The sequence below is a fragment of the Phyllobates terribilis genome, unplaced genomic scaffold (genome assembly GCF_046119375.1).
Source record: "Phyllobates terribilis strain yellow unplaced genomic scaffold, ASM4611937v1 Scaffold_4__5_contigs__length_816908805, whole genome shotgun sequence".
Taxonomy (NCBI): domain Eukaryota; kingdom Metazoa; phylum Chordata; class Amphibia; order Anura; family Dendrobatidae; genus Phyllobates; species Phyllobates terribilis.
Window position 1 is genome coordinate 371,193,376 of NW_027362764.1, and position 21,012 is coordinate 371,214,387.

Sequence of the window (21,012 nt, forward strand, 5' to 3'; positions counted from 1 at the left end):
AGCGTTCTGATTTCAGTTCCAGAGCGATTCGCCCAATGAGTCCTTGATATTTAGTCGTTTTCAGCCAATTTTCTGGATTTTTGAAAATTTCACTTTTTTGTGAAAATATCCACTAAATGAGGGAATAATATGTGTGAGGGTACCCCAGGAGAGTTCCAAATGTGTTTGGGTAGAATATATATCCCACGGGGCTAAAATTGAAAAAAGTTGAAAAACTTTTTTTTTTGAACTTAGTCATTTTTCCGGCGTTTATCAGACTTTCAGATAGGGGAAATGTCAGTGAGCGTTCTGATTTCAGTTCCAGAGCGATTCGCCCAATGAGTCCTTGATATTTAGTCGTTTTCAGCCAATTTTCTGGATTTTTGAAAATTTCACTTTTTTGTGAAAATATCCACTAAGTGAGGGAATAATATGTGTGAGGGTACCCCAGGAGAGTTCCAAATGTGTGTGGGTAGAATATATATCCCACGGGTTTAAAATTGAAAAAGGTTGAAAAAAATTTTTTTTTGGACTTAGTCATTTTTCCAGTGTTTATCAGACTTTCAGATAGGGCAAATGTCAGTGAGCATTCCGACTTCAGTTCCAGACCGATTCGCCCAATGAGTCCTTGATATTTAGTCGTTTTCAGCCAATTTTCTGGATTTTTGAAAATTTCACTTTTTTGTGAAAATATCCACTAAATGAGGGAATAATATGTGTGAGGGTACCCCAGGAGAGTTCCAAATGTGTGTGGGTAGAATATATATCCCACGGGTTTAAAATTGAAAAAAGTTGAAAAAAATTTTTTTTTGGACTTAGTCATTTTTCCAGCGTTTATCAGACTTTCAGATAGGGCAAATTTCAGTGAGCATTCCGACTTCAGTTCCAGACCGATTCGCCCAATGAGTCCTTGATATTTAGTCGTTTTCAGCCAATTTTCTGGATTTTTGAAAATTTCACTTTTTTGTGAAAATATCCACTAAATGAGGGAATAATATGTGTGAGGGTACCCCAGGAGAGTTCCAAATGTGTTTGTGTAGAATATATATCCCACGGGGCTAAAATTGAAAAAAGTTGAAAAACTTTTTTTTTTGAACTTAGTCATTTTTCCGGCGTTTATCAGACTTTCAGATAGGGGAAATGTCAGTGAGCGTTCTGATTTCAGTTCCAGAGCGATTCGCCCAATGAGTCCTTGATATTTAGTCGTTTTCAGCCAATTTTCTGGATTTTTGAAAATTTCACTTTTTTGTGAAAATATCCACTAAATGAGGGAATAATATGTGTGAGGGTACCCCAGGAGAGTTCCAAATGTGTGTGGGTAGAATACATATCCCACGGGCTTAAATTGAAAAAAGTTGAAAAAAATTTTTTTTTGGATTTAGTCATTTTTCCGGTGTTTATCAGACTTTCAGATAGGGGAAATGTCAGTGAGCATTCTGATTTCAGTTCCAGACCGATTCGCCCAATGAGTCCTTGATATTTAGTCGTTTTCAGCCAATTTTCTGGATTTTTGAAAATTTCACTTTTTTGTGAAAATATCCACTAAATGAGGGAATAATATGTGTGAGGGTACCCCAGGAGAGTTCCAAATGTGTTTGGGTAGAATATATATCCCACGGGGCTAAAATTGAAAAAAGTTGAAAAACTTTTTTTTTTTAACTTAGTCATTTTTCCGGCGTTTATCAGACTTTCAGATAGGGGAAATGTCAGTGAGCGTTCTGATTTCAGTTCCAGAGCGATTCGCCCAATGAGTCCTTGATATTTAGTCGTTTTCAGCCAATTTTCTGGATTTTTGAAAATTTCACTTTTTTGTGAAAATATCCACTAAATGAGGGAATAATATGTGTGAGGGTACCCCAGGAGAGTTCCAAATGTGTTTGGGTAGAATATATATCCCACGGGCTTAAAATTGAAAAAAGTTGAAAAAAAAATTTTTTTGGACTTAGTCATTTTTCCAGTGTTTATCAGACTTTCAGATAGGGCAAATGTCAGTGAGCATTCCGACTTCAGTTCCAGACCGATTCGCCCAATGAGTCCTTGATATTTAGTCGTTTTCAGCCAATTTTCTGGATTTTTGAAAATTTCACTTTTTTGTGAAAATATCCACTAAATGAGGGAATAATATGTGTGAGGGTACCCCAGGAGAGTTCCAAATGTGTTTGTGTAGAATATATATCCCACGGGGCTAAAATTGAAAAAAGTTGAAAAACTTTTTTTTTTGAACTTAGTCATTTTTCCGGCGTTTATCAGACTTTCAGATAGGGGAAATGTCAGTGAGCGTTCTGATTTCAGTTCCAGAGCGATTCGCCCAATGAGTCCTTGATATTTAGTCGTTTTCAGCCAATTTTCTGGATTTTTGAAAATTTCACTTTTTTGTGAAAATATCCACTAAATGAGGGAATAATATGTGTGAGGGTACCCCAGGAGAGTTCCAAATGTGTGTGGGTAGAATACATATCCCACGGGGCTTAAATTGAAAAAAGTTGAAAAAAATTTTTTTTTGGATTTAGTCATTTTTCCGGCGTTTATCAGACTTTCAGATAGGGGAAATGTCAGTGAGCATTCTGATTTCAGTTCCAGACCGATTCGCCCAATGAGTCCTTGATATTTAGTCGTTTTCAGCCAATTTTCTGGATTTTTGAAAATTTCACTTTTTTGTGAAAATATCCACTAAATGAGGGAATAATATGTGTGAGGGTACCCCAGGAGAGTTCCAAATGTGTTTGGGTAGAATATATATCCCACGGGGCTAAAATTGAAAAAAGTTGAAAAACTTTTTTTTTTTAACTTAGTCATTTTTCCGGCGTTTATCAGACTTTCAGATAGGGGAAATGTCAGTGAGCATTCCGACTTCAGTTCCAGACCGATTCGCCCAATGAGTCGTTGATATTTAGTCGTTTTCAGCCAATTTTCTGGATTTTTGAAAATTTCACTTTTTTGTGAAAATATCCACTAAATGAGGGAATAATATGTGTGAGGGTACCCCAGGAGAGTTCCAAATGTGTGTGGGTAGAATATATATCCCACGGGTTTAAAATTGAAAAAAGTTGAAAAAAATTTTTTTTTGGACTTAGTCATTTTTCCAGCGTTTATCAGACTTTCAGATAGGGCAAATGTCAGTGAGCATTCTGACTTCAGTTCCAGACCGATTCGCCCAATGAGTCCTTGATATTTAGTCGTTTTCAGCCAATTTTCTGGATTTTTGAAAATTTCACTTTTTTGTGAAAATATCCACTAAATGAGGGAATAATATGTGTGAGGGTACCCCAGGAGAGTTCCAAATGTGTTTGTGTAGAATATCTATCCCACGGGGCTAAAATTGAAAAAAGTTGAAAAACTTTTTTTTTTGAACTTAGTCATTTTTCCGGCGTTTATCAGACTTTCAGATAGGGGAAATGTCAGTGAGCGTTCTGATTTCAGTTCCAGAGCGATTCGCCCAATGAGTCCTTGATATTTAGTCGTTTTCAGCCAATTTTCTGGATTTTTGAAAATTTCACTTTTTTGTGAAAATATCCACTAAATGAGGGAATAATATGTGTGAGGGTACCCCAGGAGAGTTCCAAATGTGTTTGGGTAGAATATATATCCCACGGGTTTAAAATTGAAAAAAGTTGAAAAAAATTTTTTTTTGGACTTAGTCATTTTTCCAGCGTTTATCAGACTTTCATTTAGGGCAAATGTCAGTGAGCATTCCGACTTCAGTTCCAGACCGATTCGCCCAATGAGTCCTTGATATTTAGTCGTTTTCAGCCAATTTTCTGGATTTTTGAAAATTTCACTTTTTTGTGAAAATATCCACTAAATGAGGGAATAATATGTGTGAGGGTACCCCAGGAGAGTTCCAAATGTGTGTGGGTAGAATATATATCCCACGGGTTTAAAATTGAAAAAAGTTGAAAAAAATTTTTTTTTGGACTTAGTCATTTTTCCAGCGTTTATCAGACTTTCAGATAGGGCAAATTTCAGTGAGCATTCCGACTTCAGTTCCAGACCGATTCGCCCAATGAGTCCTTGATATTTAGTCGTTTTCAGCCAATTTTCTGGATTTTTGAAAATTTCACTTTTTTGTGAAAATATCCACTAAATGAGGGAATAATATGTGTGAGGGTACCCCAGGAGAGTTCCAAATGTGTTTGTGTAGAATATATATCCCACGGGGCTAAAATTGAAAAAAGTTGAAAAACTTTTTTTTTTGAACTTAGTCATTTTTCCGGCGTTTATCAGACTTTCAGATAGGGGAAATGTCAGTGAGCGTTCTGATTTCAGTTCCAGAGCGATTCGCCCAATGAGTCCTTGATATTTAGTCGTTTTCAGCCAATTTTCTGGATTTTTGAAAATTTCACTTTTTTGTGAAAATATCCACTAAATGAGGGAATAATATGTGTGAGGGTACCCCAGGAGAGTTCCAAATGTGTGTGGGTAGAATACATATCCCACGGGCTTAAATTGAAAAAAGTTGAAAAAAATTTTTTTTTGGATTTAGTCATTTTTCCGGCGTTTATCAGACTTTCAGATAGGGGAAATGTCAGTGAGCATTCTGATTTCAGTTCCAGACCGATTCGCCCAATGAGTCCTTGATATTTAGTCGTTTTCAGCCAATTTTCTGGATTTTTGAAAATTTCACTTTTTTGTGAAAATATCCACTAAATGAGGGAATAATATGTGTGAGGGTACCCCAGGAGAGTTCCAAATGTGTTTGGGTAGAATATATATCCCACGGGGCTAAAATTGAAAAAAGTTGAAAAACTTTTTTTTTTTAACTTAGTCATTTTTCCGGCGTTTATCAGACTTTCAGATAGGGGAAATGTCAGTGAGCGTTCTGATTTCAGTTCCAGAGCGATTCGCCCAATGAGTCCTTGATATTTAGTCGTTTTCAGCCAATTTTCTGGATTTTTGAAAATTTCACTTTTTTGTGAAAATATCCACTAAATGAGGGAATAATATGTGTGAGGGTACCCCAGGAGAGTTCCAAATGTGTTTGGGTAGAATATATATCCCACGGGCTTAAAATTGAAAAAAGTTGAAAAAAAAATTTTTTTGGACTTAGTCATTTTTCCAGTGTTTATCAGACTTTCAGATAGGGCAAATGTCAGTGAGCATTCCGACTTCAGTTCCAGACCGATTCGCCCAATGAGTCCTTGATATTTAGTCGTTTTCAGCCAATTTTCTGGATTTTTGAAAATTTCACTTTTTTGTGAAAATATCCACTAAATGAGGGAATAATATGTGTGAGGGTACCCCAGGAGAGTTCCAAATGTGTTTGTGTAGAATATATATCCCACGGGGCTAAAATTGAAAAAAGTTGAAAAACTTTTTTTTTTGAACTTAGTCATTTTTCCGGCGTTTATCAGACTTTCAGATAGGGGAAATGTCAGTGAGCGTTCTGATTTCAGTTCCAGAGCGATTCGCCCAATGAGTCCTTGATATTTAGTCGTTTTCAGCCAATTTTCTGGATTTTTGAAAATTTCACTTTTTTGTGAAAATATCCACTAAATGAGGGAATAATATGTGTGAGGGTACCCCAGGAGAGTTCCAAATGTGTGTGGGTAGAATACATATCCCACGGGGCTTAAATTGAAAAAAGTTGAAAAAAATTTTTTTTTGGATTTAGTCATTTTTCCGGCGTTTATCAGACTTTCAGATAGGGGAAATGTCAGTGAGCATTCTGATTTCAGTTCCAGACCGATTCGCCCAATGAGTCCTTGATATTTAGTCGTTTTCAGCCAATTTTCTGGATTTTTGAAAATTTCACTTTTTTGTGAAAATATCCACTAAATGAGGGAATAATATGTGTGAGGGTACCCCAGGAGAGTTCCAAATGTGTTTGGGTAGAATATATATCCCACGGGGCTAAAATTGAAAAAAGTTGAAAAACTTTTTTTTTTTAACTTAGTCATTTTTCCGGCGTTTATCAGACTTTCAGATAGGGGAAATGTCAGTGAGCATTCCGACTTCAGTTCCAGACCGATTCGCCCAATGAGTCCTTGATATTTAGTCGTTTTCAGCCAATTTTCTGGATTTTTGAAAATTTCACTTTTTTGTGAAAATATCCACTAAATGAGGGAATAATATGTGTGAGGGTACCCCAGGAGAGTTCCAAATGTGTGTGGGTAGAATATATATCCCACGGGTTTAAAATTGAAAAAAGTTGAAAAAAATTTTTTTTTGGACTTAGTCATTTTTCCAGCGTTTATCAGACTTTCAGATAGGGCAAATGTCAGTGAGCATTCTGACTTCAGTTCCAGACCGATTCGCCCAATGAGTCCTTGATATTTAGTCGTTTTCAGCCAATTTTCTGGATTTTTGAAAATTTCACTTTTTTGTGAAAATATCCACTAAATGAGGGAATAATATGTGTGAGGGTACCCCAGGAGAGTTCCAAATGTGTTTGTGTAGAATATATATCCCACGGGGCTAAAATTGAAAAAAGTTGAAAAACTTTTTTTTTTGAACTTAGTCATTTTTCCGGCGTTTATCAGACTTTCAGATAGGGGAAATGTCAGTGAGCGTTCTGATTTCAGTTCCAGAGCGATTCGCCCAATGAGTCCTTGATATTTAGTCGTTTTCAGCCAATTTTCTGGATTTTTGAAAATTTCACTTTTTTGTGAAAATATCCACTAAATGAGGGAATAATATGTGTGAGGGTACCCCAGGAGAGTTCCAAATGTGTTTGGGTAGAATATATATCCCACGGGTTTAAAATTGAAAAAAGTTGAAAAAAATTTTTTTTTGGACTTAGTCATTTTTCCAGCGTTTATCAGACTTTCATTTAGGGCAAATGTCAGTGAGCATTCCGACTTCAGTTCCAGACCGATTCGCCCAATGAGTCTTTGATATTTAGTCGTTTTCAGCCAATTTTCTGGATTTTTGAAAATTTCACTTTTTTGTGAAAATATCCACTAAATGAGGGAATAATATGTGTGAGGGTACCCCAGGAGAGTTCCAAATGTGTGTGGGTAGAATATATATCCCACGGGTTTAAAATTGAAAAAAGTTGAAAAAAATTTTTTTTTGGACTTAGTCATTTTTCCAGTGTTTATCAGACTTTCAGATAGGGCAAATGTCAGTGAGCATTCCGACTTCAGTTCCAGACCGATTCGCCCAATGAGTCCTTGATATTTAGTCGTTTTCAGCCAATTTTCTGGATTTTTGAAAATTTCACTTTTTTGTGAAAATATCCACTAAATGAGGGAATAATATGTGTGAGGGTACCCCAGGAGAGTTCCAAATGTGTGTGGGTAGAATACATATCCCACGGGGCTTAAATTGAAAAAAGTTGAAAAAAATTTTTTTTTGGATTTAGTCATTTTTCCGGCGTTTATCAGACTTTCAGATAGGGGAAATGTCAGTGAGCGTTCTGATTTCAGTTCCAGAGCGATTCGCCCAATGAGTCCTTGATATTTAGTCGTTTTCAGCCAATTTTCTGGATTTTTGAAAATTTCACTTTTTTGTGAAAATATCCACTAAATGAGGGAATAATATGTGTGAGGGTACCCCAGGAGAGTTCCAAATGTGTTTGTGTAGAATATATATCCCACGGGGCTAAAATTGAAAAAAGTTGAAAAACTTTTTTTTTTTAACTTAGTCATTTTTCCGGCGTTTATCAGACTTTCAGATAGGGGAAATGTCAGTGAGCGTTCTGATTTCAGTTCCAGAGCGATTCGCCCAATGAGTCCTTGATATTTAGTCGTTTTCAGCCAATTTTCTGGATTTTTGAAAATTTCACTTTTTTGTGAAAATATCCACTAAATGAGGGAATAATATGTGTGAGGGTACCCCAGGAGAGTTCCAAATGTGTGTGGGTAGAATATATATCCCACGGGTTTAAAATTGAAAAAAGTTGAAAAAAATTTTTTTTTGGACTTAGTCATTTTTCCAGCGTTTATCAGACTTTCAGATAGGGGAAATGTCAGTGAGCATTCCGACTTCAGTTCCAGACCGATTCGCCCAATGAGTCCTTGATATTTAGTCGTTTTCAGCCAATTTTCTGGATTTTTGAAAATTTCACTTTTTTGTGAAAATATCCACTAAATGAGGGAATAATATGTGTGAGGGTACCCCAGGAGAGTTCCAAATGTGTTTGGGTAGAATATATATCCCACGGGGCTAAAATTGAAAAAAGTTGAAAAACTTTTTTTTTTGAACTTAGTCATTTTTCCGGCGTTTATCAGACTTTCAGATAGGGGAAATGTCAGTGAGCGTTCTGATTTCAGTTCCAGAGCGATTCGCCCAATGAGTCCTTGATATTTAGTCGTTTTCAGCCAATTTTCTGGATTTTTGAAAATTTCACTTTTTTGTGAAAATATCCACTAAATGAGGGAATAATATGTGTGAGGGTACCCCAGGAGAGTTCCAATTGTGTGTGGGTAGAATATATATCCCACGGGTTTAAAATTGAAAAAAGTTGAAAAAAAATTTTTTTTGGACTTAGTCATTTTTCCAGCGTTTACCAGACTTTCAGATAGGGCAAATGTCAGTGAGCATTCCGACTTCAGTTCCAGACCGATTCGCCCAATGAGTCCTTGATATTTAGTCGTTTTCAGCCAATTTTCTGGATTTTTGAAAATTTCACTTTTTTGTGAAAATATCTAATAAATGAGGGAATAAAATGTGTGAGGGTACCCCAGGAGAGTTCCAAATGTGTTTGTGTAGAATATATATCCCACGGGGCTAAAATTGAAAAAAGTTGAAAAACTTTTTTTTTTTAACTTAGTCATTTTTCCGGCGTTTATCAGACTTTCAGATAGGGGAAATGTCAGTGAGCGTTCTGATTTCAGTTCCAGAGCGATTCGCCCAATGAGTCCTTGATATTTAGTAGTTTTCAGCCAATTTTCTGGATTTTTGAAAATTTCACTTTTTTGTGAAAATATCCACTAAATGAGGGAATAATATGTGTGAGGGTACCCCAGGAGAGTTCCAAATGTGTTTGGGTGGAATATATATCCCACGGGGCTAAAATTGAAAAAAGTTGAAAAACTTTTTTTTTTGAACTTAGTCATTTTTCCGGCGTTTATCAGACTTTCAGATAGGGGAAATGTCAGTGAGCGTTCTGATTTCAGTTCCAGAGCGATTCGCCCAATGAGTCCTTGATATTTAGTCGTTTTCAGCCAATTTTCTGGATTTTTGAAAATTTCACTTTTTTGTGAAAATATCCACTAAGTGAGGGAATAATATGTGTGAGGGTACCCCAGGAGAGTTCCAAATGTGTGTGGGTAGAATATATATCCCACGGGTTTAAAATTGAAAAAGGTTGAAAAAAATTTTTTTTTGGACTTAGTCATTTTTCCAGTGTTTATCAGACTTTCAGATAGGGCAAATGTCAGTGAGCATTCCGACTTCAGTTCCAGACCGATTCGCCCAATGAGTCCTTGATATTTAGTCGTTTTCAGCCAATTTTCTGGATTTTTGAAAATTTCACTTTTTTGTGAAAATATCCACTAAATGAGGGAATAATATGTGTGAGGGTACCCCAGGAGAGTTCCAAATGTGTGTGGGTAGAATATATATCCCACGGGTTTAAAATTGAAAAAAGTTGAAAAAAATTTTTTTTTGGACTTAGTCATTTTTCCAGCGTTTATCAGACTTTCAGATAGGAGAAATGTCAGTGAGCATTCCGACTTCAGTTCCAGACCGATTCGCCCAATGAGTCCTTGATATTTAGTCGTTTTCAGCCAATTTTCTGGATTTTTGAAAATTTCACTTTTTTGTGAAAATATCCACTAAATGAGGGAATAATATGTGTGAGGGTACCCCAGGAGAGTTCCAAATGTGTTTGGGTAGAATATATATCCCACGGGGCTAAAATTGAAAAAAGTTGAAAAACTTTTTTTTTTGAACTTAGTCATTTTTCCGGCGTTTATCAGACTTTCAGATAGGGGAAATGTCAGTGAGCGTTCTGATTTCAGTTCCAGAGCGATTCGCCCAATGAGTCCTTGATATTTAGTCGTTTTCAGCCAATTTTCTGGATTTTTGAAAATTTCACTTTTTTGTGAAAATATCCACTAAATGAGGGAATAATATGTGTGAGGGTACCCCAGGAGAGTTCCAAATGTGTTTGGGTAGAATATATATCCCACGGGTTTAAAATTGAAAAAAGTTGAAAAAAAAATTTTTTTGGACTTAGTCATTTTTCCAGTGTTTATCAGACTTTCAGATAGGGCAAATGTCAGTGAGCATTCCGACTTCAGTTCCAGACCGATTCGCCCAATGAGTCCTTGATATTTAGTCGTTTTCAGCCAATTTTCTGGATTTTTGAAAATTTCACTTTTTTGTGAAAATATCCACTAAATGAGGGAATAATATGTGTGAGGGTACCCCAGGAGAGTTCCAAATGTGTTTGTGTAGAATATATATCCCACGGGGCTAAAATTGAAAAAAGTTGAAAAACTTTTTTTTTTGAACTTAGTCATTTTTCCGGCGTTTATCAGACTTTCAGATAGGGGAAATGTCAGTGAGCGTTCTGATTTCAGTTCCAGAGCGATTCGCCCAATGAGTCCTTGATATTTAGTCGTTTTCAGCCAATTTTCTGGATTTTTTAAAATTTCACTTTTTTGTGAAAATATCCACTAAATGAGGGAATAATATGTGTGAGGGTACCCCAGGAGAGTTCCAAATGTGTGTGGGTAGAATATATATCCCACGGGTTTAAAATTGAAAAAAGTTGAAAAAAATTTTTTTTTGGACTTAGTCATTTTTCCAGTGTTTATCAGACTTTCAGATAGGGCAAATGTCAGTGAGCATTCCGACTTCAGTTCCAGACCGATTCGCCCAATGAGTCCTTGATATTTAGTCGTTTTCAGCCAATTTTCTGGATTTTTGAAAATTTCACTTTTTTGTGAAAATATCCACTAAATGAGGGAATAATATGTGTGAGGGTACCCCAGGAGAGTTCCAAATGTGTGTGGGTAGAATACATATCCCACGGGGCTTAAATTGAAAAAAGTTGAAAAAAATTTTTTTTTGGATTTAGTCATTTTTCCGGCGTTTATCAGACTTTCAGATAGGGGAAATGTCAGTGAGCGTTCTGATTTCAGTTCCAGAGCGATTCGCCCAATGAGTCCTTGATATTTAGTCGTTTTCAGCCAATTTTCTGGATTTTTGAAAATTTCACTTTTTTGTGAAAATATCCACTAAATGAGGGAATAATATGTGTGAGGGTACCCCAGGAGAGTTCCAAATGTGTTTGTGTAGAATATATATCCCACGGGGCTAAAATTGAAAAAAGTTGAAAAACTTTTTTTTTTGAACTTAGTCATTTTTCCGGCGTTTATCAGACTTTCAGATAGGGGAAATGTCAGTGAGCGTTCTGATTTCAGTTCCAGAGCGATTCGCCCAATGAGTCCTTGATATTTAGTCGATTTCAGCCAATTTTCTGGATTTTTGAAAATTTCACTTTTTTGTGAAAATATCCACTAAATGAGGGAATAATATGTGTGAGGGTACCCCAGGAGAGTTCCAAATGTGTGTGGGTAGAATATATATTCCACGGGTTTAAAATTGAAAAAAGTTGAAAAAAATTTTTTTTTGGACTTAGTCATTTTTCCAGCGTTTATCAGACTTTCAGATAGGGGAAATGTCAGTGAGCATTCCGACTTCAGTTCCAGACCGATTCGCCCAATGAGTCCTTGATATTTAGTCGTTTTCAGCCAATTTTCTGGATTTTTGAAAATTTCACTTTTTTGTGAAAATATCCACTAAATGAGGGAATAATATGTGTGAGGGTACCCCAGGAGAGTTCCAAATGTGTGTGGGTAGAATATATATCCCACGGGTTTAAAATTGAAAAAAGTTGAAAAAAATTTATTTTTGGACTTAGTCATTTTTCCAGTGTTTATCAGACTTTCAGATAGGGCAAATGTCAGTGAGCATTCCGACTTCAGTTCCAGACCGATTCGCCCAATGAGTCCTTGATATTTAGTCGTTTTCAGCCAATTTTCTGGATTTTTGAAAATTTCACTTTTTTGTGAAAATATCCACTAAATGAGGGAATAATATGTGTGAGGGTACCCCAGGAGAGTTCCAAATGTGTGTGGGTAGAATATATATCCCACGGGGCTAAAATTGAAAAAAGTTGAAAAACTTTTTTTTTTTAACTTAGTCATTTTTCCGGCGTTTGTCAGACTTTCAGATAGGGGAAATGTCAGTGAGCGTTCTGATTTCAGTTCCAGAGCGATTCGCCCAATGAGTCCTTGATATTTAGTCGTTTTCAGCCAATTTTCTGGATTTTTGAAAATTTCACTTTTTTGTGAAAATATCCACTAAATGAGGGAATAATATGTGTGAGGGTACCCCAGGAGAGTTCCAAATGTGTTTGGGTAGAATATGTATCCCACGGGGCTAAAATTGAAAAAAGTTGAAAAACTTTTTTTTTTGAATTTAGTCATTTTTCCGGCGTTTATCAGACTTTCAGATAGGGGAAATGTCAGTGAGCGTTCTGATTTCAGTTCCAGAGCGATTCGCCCAATGAGTCCTTGATATTTAGTCGTTTTCAGCCAATTTTCTGGATTTTTGAAAATTTCACTTTTTTGTGAAAATATCCACTAAATGAGGGAATAATATGTGTGAGGGTACCCCAGGAGAGTTCCAAATGTGTGTGGGTAGAATATATATCCCACGGGTTTAAAATTGAAAAAAGTTGAAAAAAAAATTTTTTTGGACTTAGTCATTTTTCCAGTGTTTATCAGACTTTCAGATAGGGCAAATGTCAGTGAGCATTCCGACTTCAGTTCCAGACCGATTCGCCCAATGTGTCCTTGATATTTAGTCGTTTTCAGCCAATTTTCTGGATTTTTGAAAATTTCACTTTTTTGTGAAAATATCCACTAAATGAGGGAATAATATGTGTGAGGGTACCCCAGGAGAGTTCCAAATGTGTGTGGGTAGAATATATATCCCACGGGTTTAAAATTGAAAAAAGTTGAAAAAAATTTTTTTTTGGACTTAGTCATTTTTCCAGCGTTTATCAGACTTTCAGATAGGGTAAATGTCAGTGAGCATTCCGACTTCAGTTCCAGACCGATTCGCCCAATGAGTCCTTGATATTTAGTCGTTTTCAGCCAATTTTCTGGATTTTTGAAAATTTCACTTTTTTGTGAAAATATCCACTAAATGAGGGAATAATATGTGTGAGGGTACCCCAGGAGAGTTCCAAATGTGATTGTGTAGAATATATATCCCACGGGGCTAAAATTGAAAAAAGTTGAAAAACTTTTTTTTTTTAACTTAGTCATTTTTCCGGCGTTTATCAGACTTTCAGATAGGGGAAATGTCAGTGAGCGTTCTGATTTCAGTTCCAGAGCGATTCGCCCAATGAGTCCTTGATATTTAGTCGTTTTCAGCCAATTTTCTGGATTTTTGAAAATTTCACTTTTTTGTGAAAATATCCACTAAATGAGGGAATAATATGTGTGAGGGTACCCCAGGAGAGTTCCAAATGTGTTTGGGTAGAATATGTATCCCACGGGGCTAAAATTGAAAAAAGTTGAAAAACTTTTTTTTTTGGATTTAGTCATTTTTCCGGCGTTTATCAGACTTTCAGATAGGGGAAATGTCAGTGAGCGTTCTGATTTCAGTTCCAGAGCGATTCGCCCAATGAGTCCTTGATATTTAGTCGTTTTCAGCCAATTTTCTGGATTTTTGAAAATTTCACTTTTTTGTGAAAATATCCACTAAATGAGGGAATAATATGTGTGAGGGTACCCCAGGAGAGTTCCAAATGTGTGTGGGTAGAATATATATCCCACGGGTTTAAAATTGAAAAAAGTTGAAAAAAAAATTTTTTTGGACTTAGTCATTTTTCCAGTGTTTATCAGACTTTCAGATAGGGCAAATGTCAGTGAGCATTCCGACTTCAGTTCCAGACCGATTCGCCCAATGTGTCCTTGATATTTAGTCGTTTTCAGCCAATTTTCTGGATTTTTGAAAATTTCACTTTTTTGTGAAAATATCCACTAAATGAGGGAATAATATGTGTGAGGGTACCCCAGGAGAGTTCCAAATGTGTGTGGGTAGAATATATATCCCACGGGTTTAAAATTGAAAAAAGTTGAAAAAAATTTTTTTTTGGACTTAGTCATTTTTCCAGCGTTTATCAGACTTTCATTTAGGGCAAATGTCAGTGAGCATTCCGACTTCAGTTCCAGACCGATTCGCCCAATGAGTCCTTGATATTTAGTCGTTTTCAGCCAATTTTCTGGATTTTTGAAAATTTCACTTTTTTGTGAAAATATCCACTAAATGAGGGAATAATATGTGTGAGGGTACCCCAGGAGAGTTCCAAATGTGTTTGGGTAGAATATATATCCCACGGGGCTAAAATTGAAAAAAGTTGAAAAACTTTTTTTTTTGAACTTAGTCATTTTTCCGGCGTTTATCAGACTTTCAGATAGGGGAAATGTCAGTGAGCGTTCTGATTTCAGTTCCAGAGCGATTCGCCCAATGAGTCCTTGATATTTAGTCGTTTTCAGCCAATTTTCTGGATTTTTGAAAATTTCACTTTTTTGTGAAAATATCCACTAAATGAGGGAATAATATGTGTGAGGGTACCCCAGGAGAGTTCCAAATGTGTTTGGGTAGAATATATATCCCACGGGGGTAAAATTGAAAAAAGTTGAAAAACTTTTTTTTTTGAACTTAGTCATTTTTCCGGCGTTTATCAGACTTTCAGATAGGGGAAATGTCAGTGAGCATTCTGATTTCAGTTCCAGAGCGATTTGCCCAATGAGTCCTTGATATTTAGTTGTTTTCAGCCAATTTTCTGGATTTTTGAAAATTTCACTTTTTTGTGAAAATATCCACTAAATGAGGGAATAATATGTGTGAGGGTACCCCAGGAGAGTTCCAAATGTGTTTGGGTAGAATATGTATCCCACGGGGCTAAAATTGAAAAAAGTTGAAAAACTTTTTTTTTTGAATTTAGTCATTTTTCCGGCGTTTATCAGACTTTCAGATAGGGGAAATGTCAGTGAGCGTTCTGATTTCAGTTCCAGAGCGATTCGCCCAATGAGTCCTTGATATTTAGTCGTTTTCAGCCAATTTTCTGGATTTTTGAAAATTTCACTTTTTTGTGAAAATATCCACTAAATGAGGGAATAATATGTGTGAGGGTACCCCAGGAGAGTTCCAAATGTGTGTGGGTAGAATATATATCCCACGGGTTTAAAATTGAAAAAAGTTGAAAAAAAAATTTTTTTGGACTTAGTCATTTTTCCAGTGTTTATCAGACTTTCAGATAGGGCAAATGTCAGTGAGCATTCCGACTTCAGTTCCAGACCGATTCGCCCAATGTGTCCTTGATATTTAGTCGTTTTCAGCCAATTTTCTGGATTTTTGAAAATTTCACTTTTTTGTGAAAATATCCACTAAATGAGGGAATAATATGTGTGAGGGTACCCCAGGAGAGTTCCAAATGTGTGTGGGTAGAATATATATCCCACGGGTTTAAAATTGAAAAAAGTTGAAAAAAATTTTTTTTTGGACTTAGTCATTTTTCCAGCGTTTATCAGACTTTCAGATAGGGTAAATGTCAGTGAGCATTCCGACTTCAGTTCCAGACCGATTCGCCCAATGAGTCCTTGATATTTAGTCGTTTTCAGCCAATTTTCTGGATTTTTGAAAATTTCACTTTTTTGTGAAAATATCCACTAAATGAGGGAATAATATGTGTGAGGGTACCCCAGGAGAGTTCCAAATGTGATTGTGTAGAATATATATCCCACGGGGCTAAAATTGAAAAAAGTTGAAAAACTTTTTTTTTTTAACTTAGTCATTTTTCCGGCGTTTATCAGACTTTCAGATAGGGGAAATGTCAGTGAGCGTTCTGATTTCAGTTCCAGAGCGATTCGCCCAATGAGTCCTTGATATTTAGTCGTTTTCAGCCAATTTTCTGGATTTTTGAAAATTTCACTTTTTTGTGAAAATATCCACTAAATGAGGGAATAATATGTGTGAGGGTACCCCAGGAGAGTTCCAAATGTGTTTGGGTAGAATATGTATCCCACGGGGCTAAAATTGAAAAAAGTTGAAAAACTTTTTTTTTTGGATTTAGTCATTTTTCCGGCGTTTATCAGACTTTCAGATAGGGGAAATGTCAGTGAGCGTTCTGATTTCAGTTCCAGAGCGATTCGCCCAATGAGTCCTTGATATTTAGTCGTTTTCAGCCAATTTTCTGGATTTTTGAAAATTTCACTTTTTTGTGAAAATATCCACTAAATGAGGGAATAATATGTGTGAGGGTACCCCAGGAGAGTTCCAAATGTGTGTGGGTAGAATATATATCCCACGGGTTTAAAATTGAAAAAAGTTGAAAAAAAAATTTTTTTGGACTTAGTCATTTTTCCAGTGTTTATCAGACTTTCAGATAGGGCAAATGTCAGTGAGCATTCCGACTTCAGTTCCAGACCGATTCGCCCAATGTGTCCTTGATATTTAGTCGTTTTCAGCCAATTTTCTGGATTTTTGAAAATTTCACTTTTTTGTGAAAATATCCACTAAATGAGGGAATAATATGTGTGAGGGTACCCCAGGAGAGTTCCAAATGTGTGTGGGTAGAATATATATCCCACGGGTTTAAAATTGAAAAAAGTTGAAAAAAATTTTTTTTTGGACTTAGTCATTTTTCCAGCGTTTATCAGACTTTCATTTAGGGCAAATGTCAGTGAGCATTCCGACTTCAGTTCCAGACCGATTCGCCCAATGAGTCCTTGATATTTAGTCGTTTTCAGCCAATTTTCTGGATTTTTGAAAATTTCACTTTTTTGTGAAAATATCCACTAAATGAGGGAATAATATGTGTGAGGGTACCCCAGGAGAGTTCCAAATGTGTTTGGGTAGAATATATATCCCACGGGGCTAAAATTGAAAAAAGTTGAAAAACTTTTTTTTTTGAACTTAGTCATTTTTCCGGCGTTTATCAGACTTTCAGATAGGGGAAATGTCAGTGAGCGTTCTGATTTCAGTTCCAGAGCGATTCGCCCAATGAGTCCTTGATATTTAGTCGTTTTCAGCCAATTTTCTGGATTTTTGAAAATTTCACTTTTTTGTGAAAATATCCACTAAATGAGGGAATAATATGTGTGAGGGTACCCCAGGAGAGTTCCAAATGTGTTTGGGTAGAATATATATCCCACGGGGGTAAAATTGAAAAAAGTTGAAAAACTTTTTTTTTTGAACTTAGTCATTTTTCCGGCGTTTATCAGACTTTCAGATAGGGGAAATGTCAGTGAGCATTCTGATTTCAGTTCCAGAGCGATTTGCCCAATGAGTCCTTGATATTTAGTTGTTTTCAGCCAATTTTCTGGATTTTTGAAAATTTCACTTTTTTGTGAAAATATCCACTAAATGAGGGAATAATATGTGTGAGGGTACCCCAGGAGAGTTCCAAATGTGTGTGGGTAGAATATATATCCCACGGGTTTAAAATTGAAAAAAGTTGAAAAAAATTTTTTTTTGGACTTAGTCATTTTTCCAGCGTTTATCAGACTTTCAGATAGGGCAAATGTCAGTGAGCATTCCGACTTCAGTTCCAGACCGATTCGCCCAATGAGTCCTTGATATTTAGTCGTTTTCAGCCAATTTTCTGGATTTTTGAAAATTTCACTTTTTTGTGAAAATATCCACTAAATGAGGGAATAATATGTGTGAGGGTACCCCAGGAGAGTTCCAAATGTGTTTGTGTAGCATATATATCCCACGGGGCTAAAATTGAAAAAAGTTGAAAAACTTTTTTTTTTGAACTTAGTCATTTTTCCGGCGTTTATCAGACTTTCAGATAGGGGAAATGTCAGTGAGCATTCTGATTTCAGTTCCAGAGCGATTCGCCCAATGAGTCCTTGATATTTAGTCGTTTTCAGCCAATTTTCTGGATTTTTGAAAATTTCACTTTTTTGTGAAAATATCCACTAAATGAGGGAATAATATGTGTGAGGGTACCCCAGGAGAGTTCCAAATGTGTGTGGGTAGAATATATATCCCACGGGTTTAAAATTGAAAAAAGTTGAAAAAAATTTTTTTTTGGACTTAGTCATTTTTCCAGCGTTTATCAGACTTTCATTTAGGGCAAATGTCAGTGAGCATTCCGACTTCAGTTCCATACCGATTCGCCCAATGAGTCTTTGATATTTAGTCGTTTTCAGCCAATTTTCTGGATTTTTGAAAATTTCACTTTTTTGTGAAAATATCCACTAAATGAGGGAATAATATGTGTGAGGGTACCCCAGGAGATTTCCAAATGTGTGTGGGTAGAATATATATCCCACGGGTTTAAAATTGAAAAAAGTTGAAAAAAATTTTTTTTTGGACTTAGTCATTTTTCCAGCGTTTATCAGACTTTCATTTAGGGCAAATGTCAGTGAGCATTCCGACTTCAGATCCAGACCGATTCGCCCAATGAGTCTTTGATATTTAGTCGTTTTCAGCCAATTTTCTGGATTTTTTAAAATTTCACTTTTTTGTGAAAATATCCACTAAATGAGGGAATAATATGTGTGAGGGTACCCCAGGAGAGTTCCAAATGTGTGTGGGTAGAATATATATCCCACGGGTTTAAAATTGAAAAAAGTTGAAAAAAAATTTTTTTTGGACTAAGTCATTTTTCCAGCGTTTATCAGACTTTCATTTAGGGCAAATGTCAGTGAGCATTCCGACTTCAGTTCCAGACCGATTCGCCCAATGAGTCCTTGATATTTAGTCGTTTTCAGCCAATTTTCTGGATTTTTGAAAATTTCACTTTTTTGTGAAAATATCCACTAAATGAGGGAATAATATGTGTGAGGGTACCCCAGGAGAGTTCCAAATGTGTTTGGGTAGAATATATATCCCACGGGGCTAAAATTGAAAAAAGTTGAAAAACTTTTTTTTTTGAACTTAGTCATTTTTCCGGCGTTTATCAGACTTTCAGATAGGGGAAATGTCAGTGAGCGTTCTGATTTCAGTTCCAGAGCGATTCGCCCAATGAGTCCTTGATATTTAGTCGTTTTCAGCCAATTTTCTGGATTTTTGAAAATTTCACTTTTTTGTGAAAATATCCACTAAATGAGGGAATAATATGTGTGAGGGTACCCCAGGAGAGTTCCAAATGTGTTTGGGTAGAATATATATCCCACGGGGGTAAAATTGAAAAAAGTTGAAAAACTTTTTTTTTTGAACTTAGTCATTTTTCCGGCGTTTATCAGACTTTCAGATAGGGGAAATGTCAGTGAGCATTCTGATTTCAGTTCCAGAGCGATTTGCCCAATGAGTCCTTGATATTTAGTTGTTTTCAGCCAATTTTCTGGATTTTTGAAAATTTCACTTTTTTGTGAAAATATCCACTAAATGAGGGAATAATATGTGTGAGGGTACCCCAGGAGAGTTCCAAATGTGTGTGGGTAGAATATATATCCCACGGGTTTAAAATTGAAAAAAGTTGAAAAAAATTTTTTTTTGGACTTAGTCATTTTTCCAGCGTTTATCAGACTTTCAGATAGGGCAAATGTCAGTGAGCATTCCGACTTCAGTTCCAGACCGATTCGCCCAATGAGTCCTTGATATTTAGTCGTTTTCAGCCAATTTTCTGGATTTTTGAAAATTTCACTTTATTGTGAAAATATCTAATAAATGAGGGAATAATATGTGTGAGGGTACCCCAGGAGAGTTCCAAATGTGTGTGGGTAGAATATATATCCCACGGGGCTAAAATTGAAAAAAGTTGAAAAACTTTTTTTTTTGAACTTAGTAATTTTTCCGGCGTTTATCAGACTTTCAGATAGGGGAAATGTCAGTGAGCGTTCTGATTTCAGTTCCAGAGCGATTCGCCCAATGAGTCCTTGATTTTTAGTCGTTTTCAGCCAATTTTCTGGATTTTTGAAAATTTCACTTTTTTGTGAAAATATCCAATAAATGAGGGAATAATATGTGTGAGGGTACCCCAGGAGAGTTCCAAATGTGTGTGGGTAGAATATATATCCCACGGGGCTAAAATTGAAAAAAGTTGAAAAACTTTTTTTTTTGAACTTAGTCATTTTTCCGGCGTTTATCAGACTTTCAGATAGGGGAAATGTCAGTGAGCGTTCTGATTTCAGTTCCAGAGCGATTCGCCCAATGAGTCCTTGATATTTAGTCGTTTTCAGCCAATTTTCTGGATTTTTGAAAATTTCACTTTTTTGTGAAAATATCCACTAAATGAGGGAATAATATGTGTGAGGGTACCCCAGGAGAGTTTCAAATGTGTGTGGGTAGAATATATATCCCACGGGTTTAAAATTGAAAAAAGTTGAAAAAAAATTTTTTTTGGACTTAGTCATTTTTCCAGCGTTTATCAGACTTTCAGATAGGGCAAATGTCAGTGAGCATTCCGACTTCAGTTCCAGACCGATTCGCCCAATGAGTCCTTGATATTTAGTCGTTTTCAGCCAATTTTCTGGATTTTTGAAAATTTCACTTTTTTGTGAAAATATCCACTAAATGAGGGAATAATATGTGTGAGGGTACCCCAGGAGAGTTCCAAATGTGTGTGGGTAGAATATATATCCCACGGGGGTAAAATTGAAAAAAGTTGAAAAAATTTTTTTTTTGGACTTAGTCATTTTTCCGGCGTTTATCAGACTTTCAGATAGGGGAAATGTCAGTGAGCATTCTGATTTCAGTTCCAGAGCGATTTGCCCAATGAGTCCTTGATATTTAGTTGTTTTCAGCCAATTTTCTGGATTTTTGAAAATTTCACTTTTTTGTGAAAATATCCACTAAATGAGGGAATAATATGTGTGAGGGTACCCCAGGAGAGTTCCAAATGTGTTTGGGTAGAATATATATCCCACGGGGGTAAAATTGAAAAAAGTTGAAAAACTTTTTTTTTTGAACTTAGTCATTTTTCCGGCGTTTATCAGACTTTCAGATAGGGGAAATGTCAGTGAGCATTCTGATTTCAGTTCCAGAGCGATTCGCCCAATGAGTCCTTGATATTTAGTCGTTTTCAGCCAATTTTCTGGATTTTTGAAAATTTCACTTATTTGTGAAAATATCCACTAAATGAGGGAATAATATGTGTGAGGGTACCCC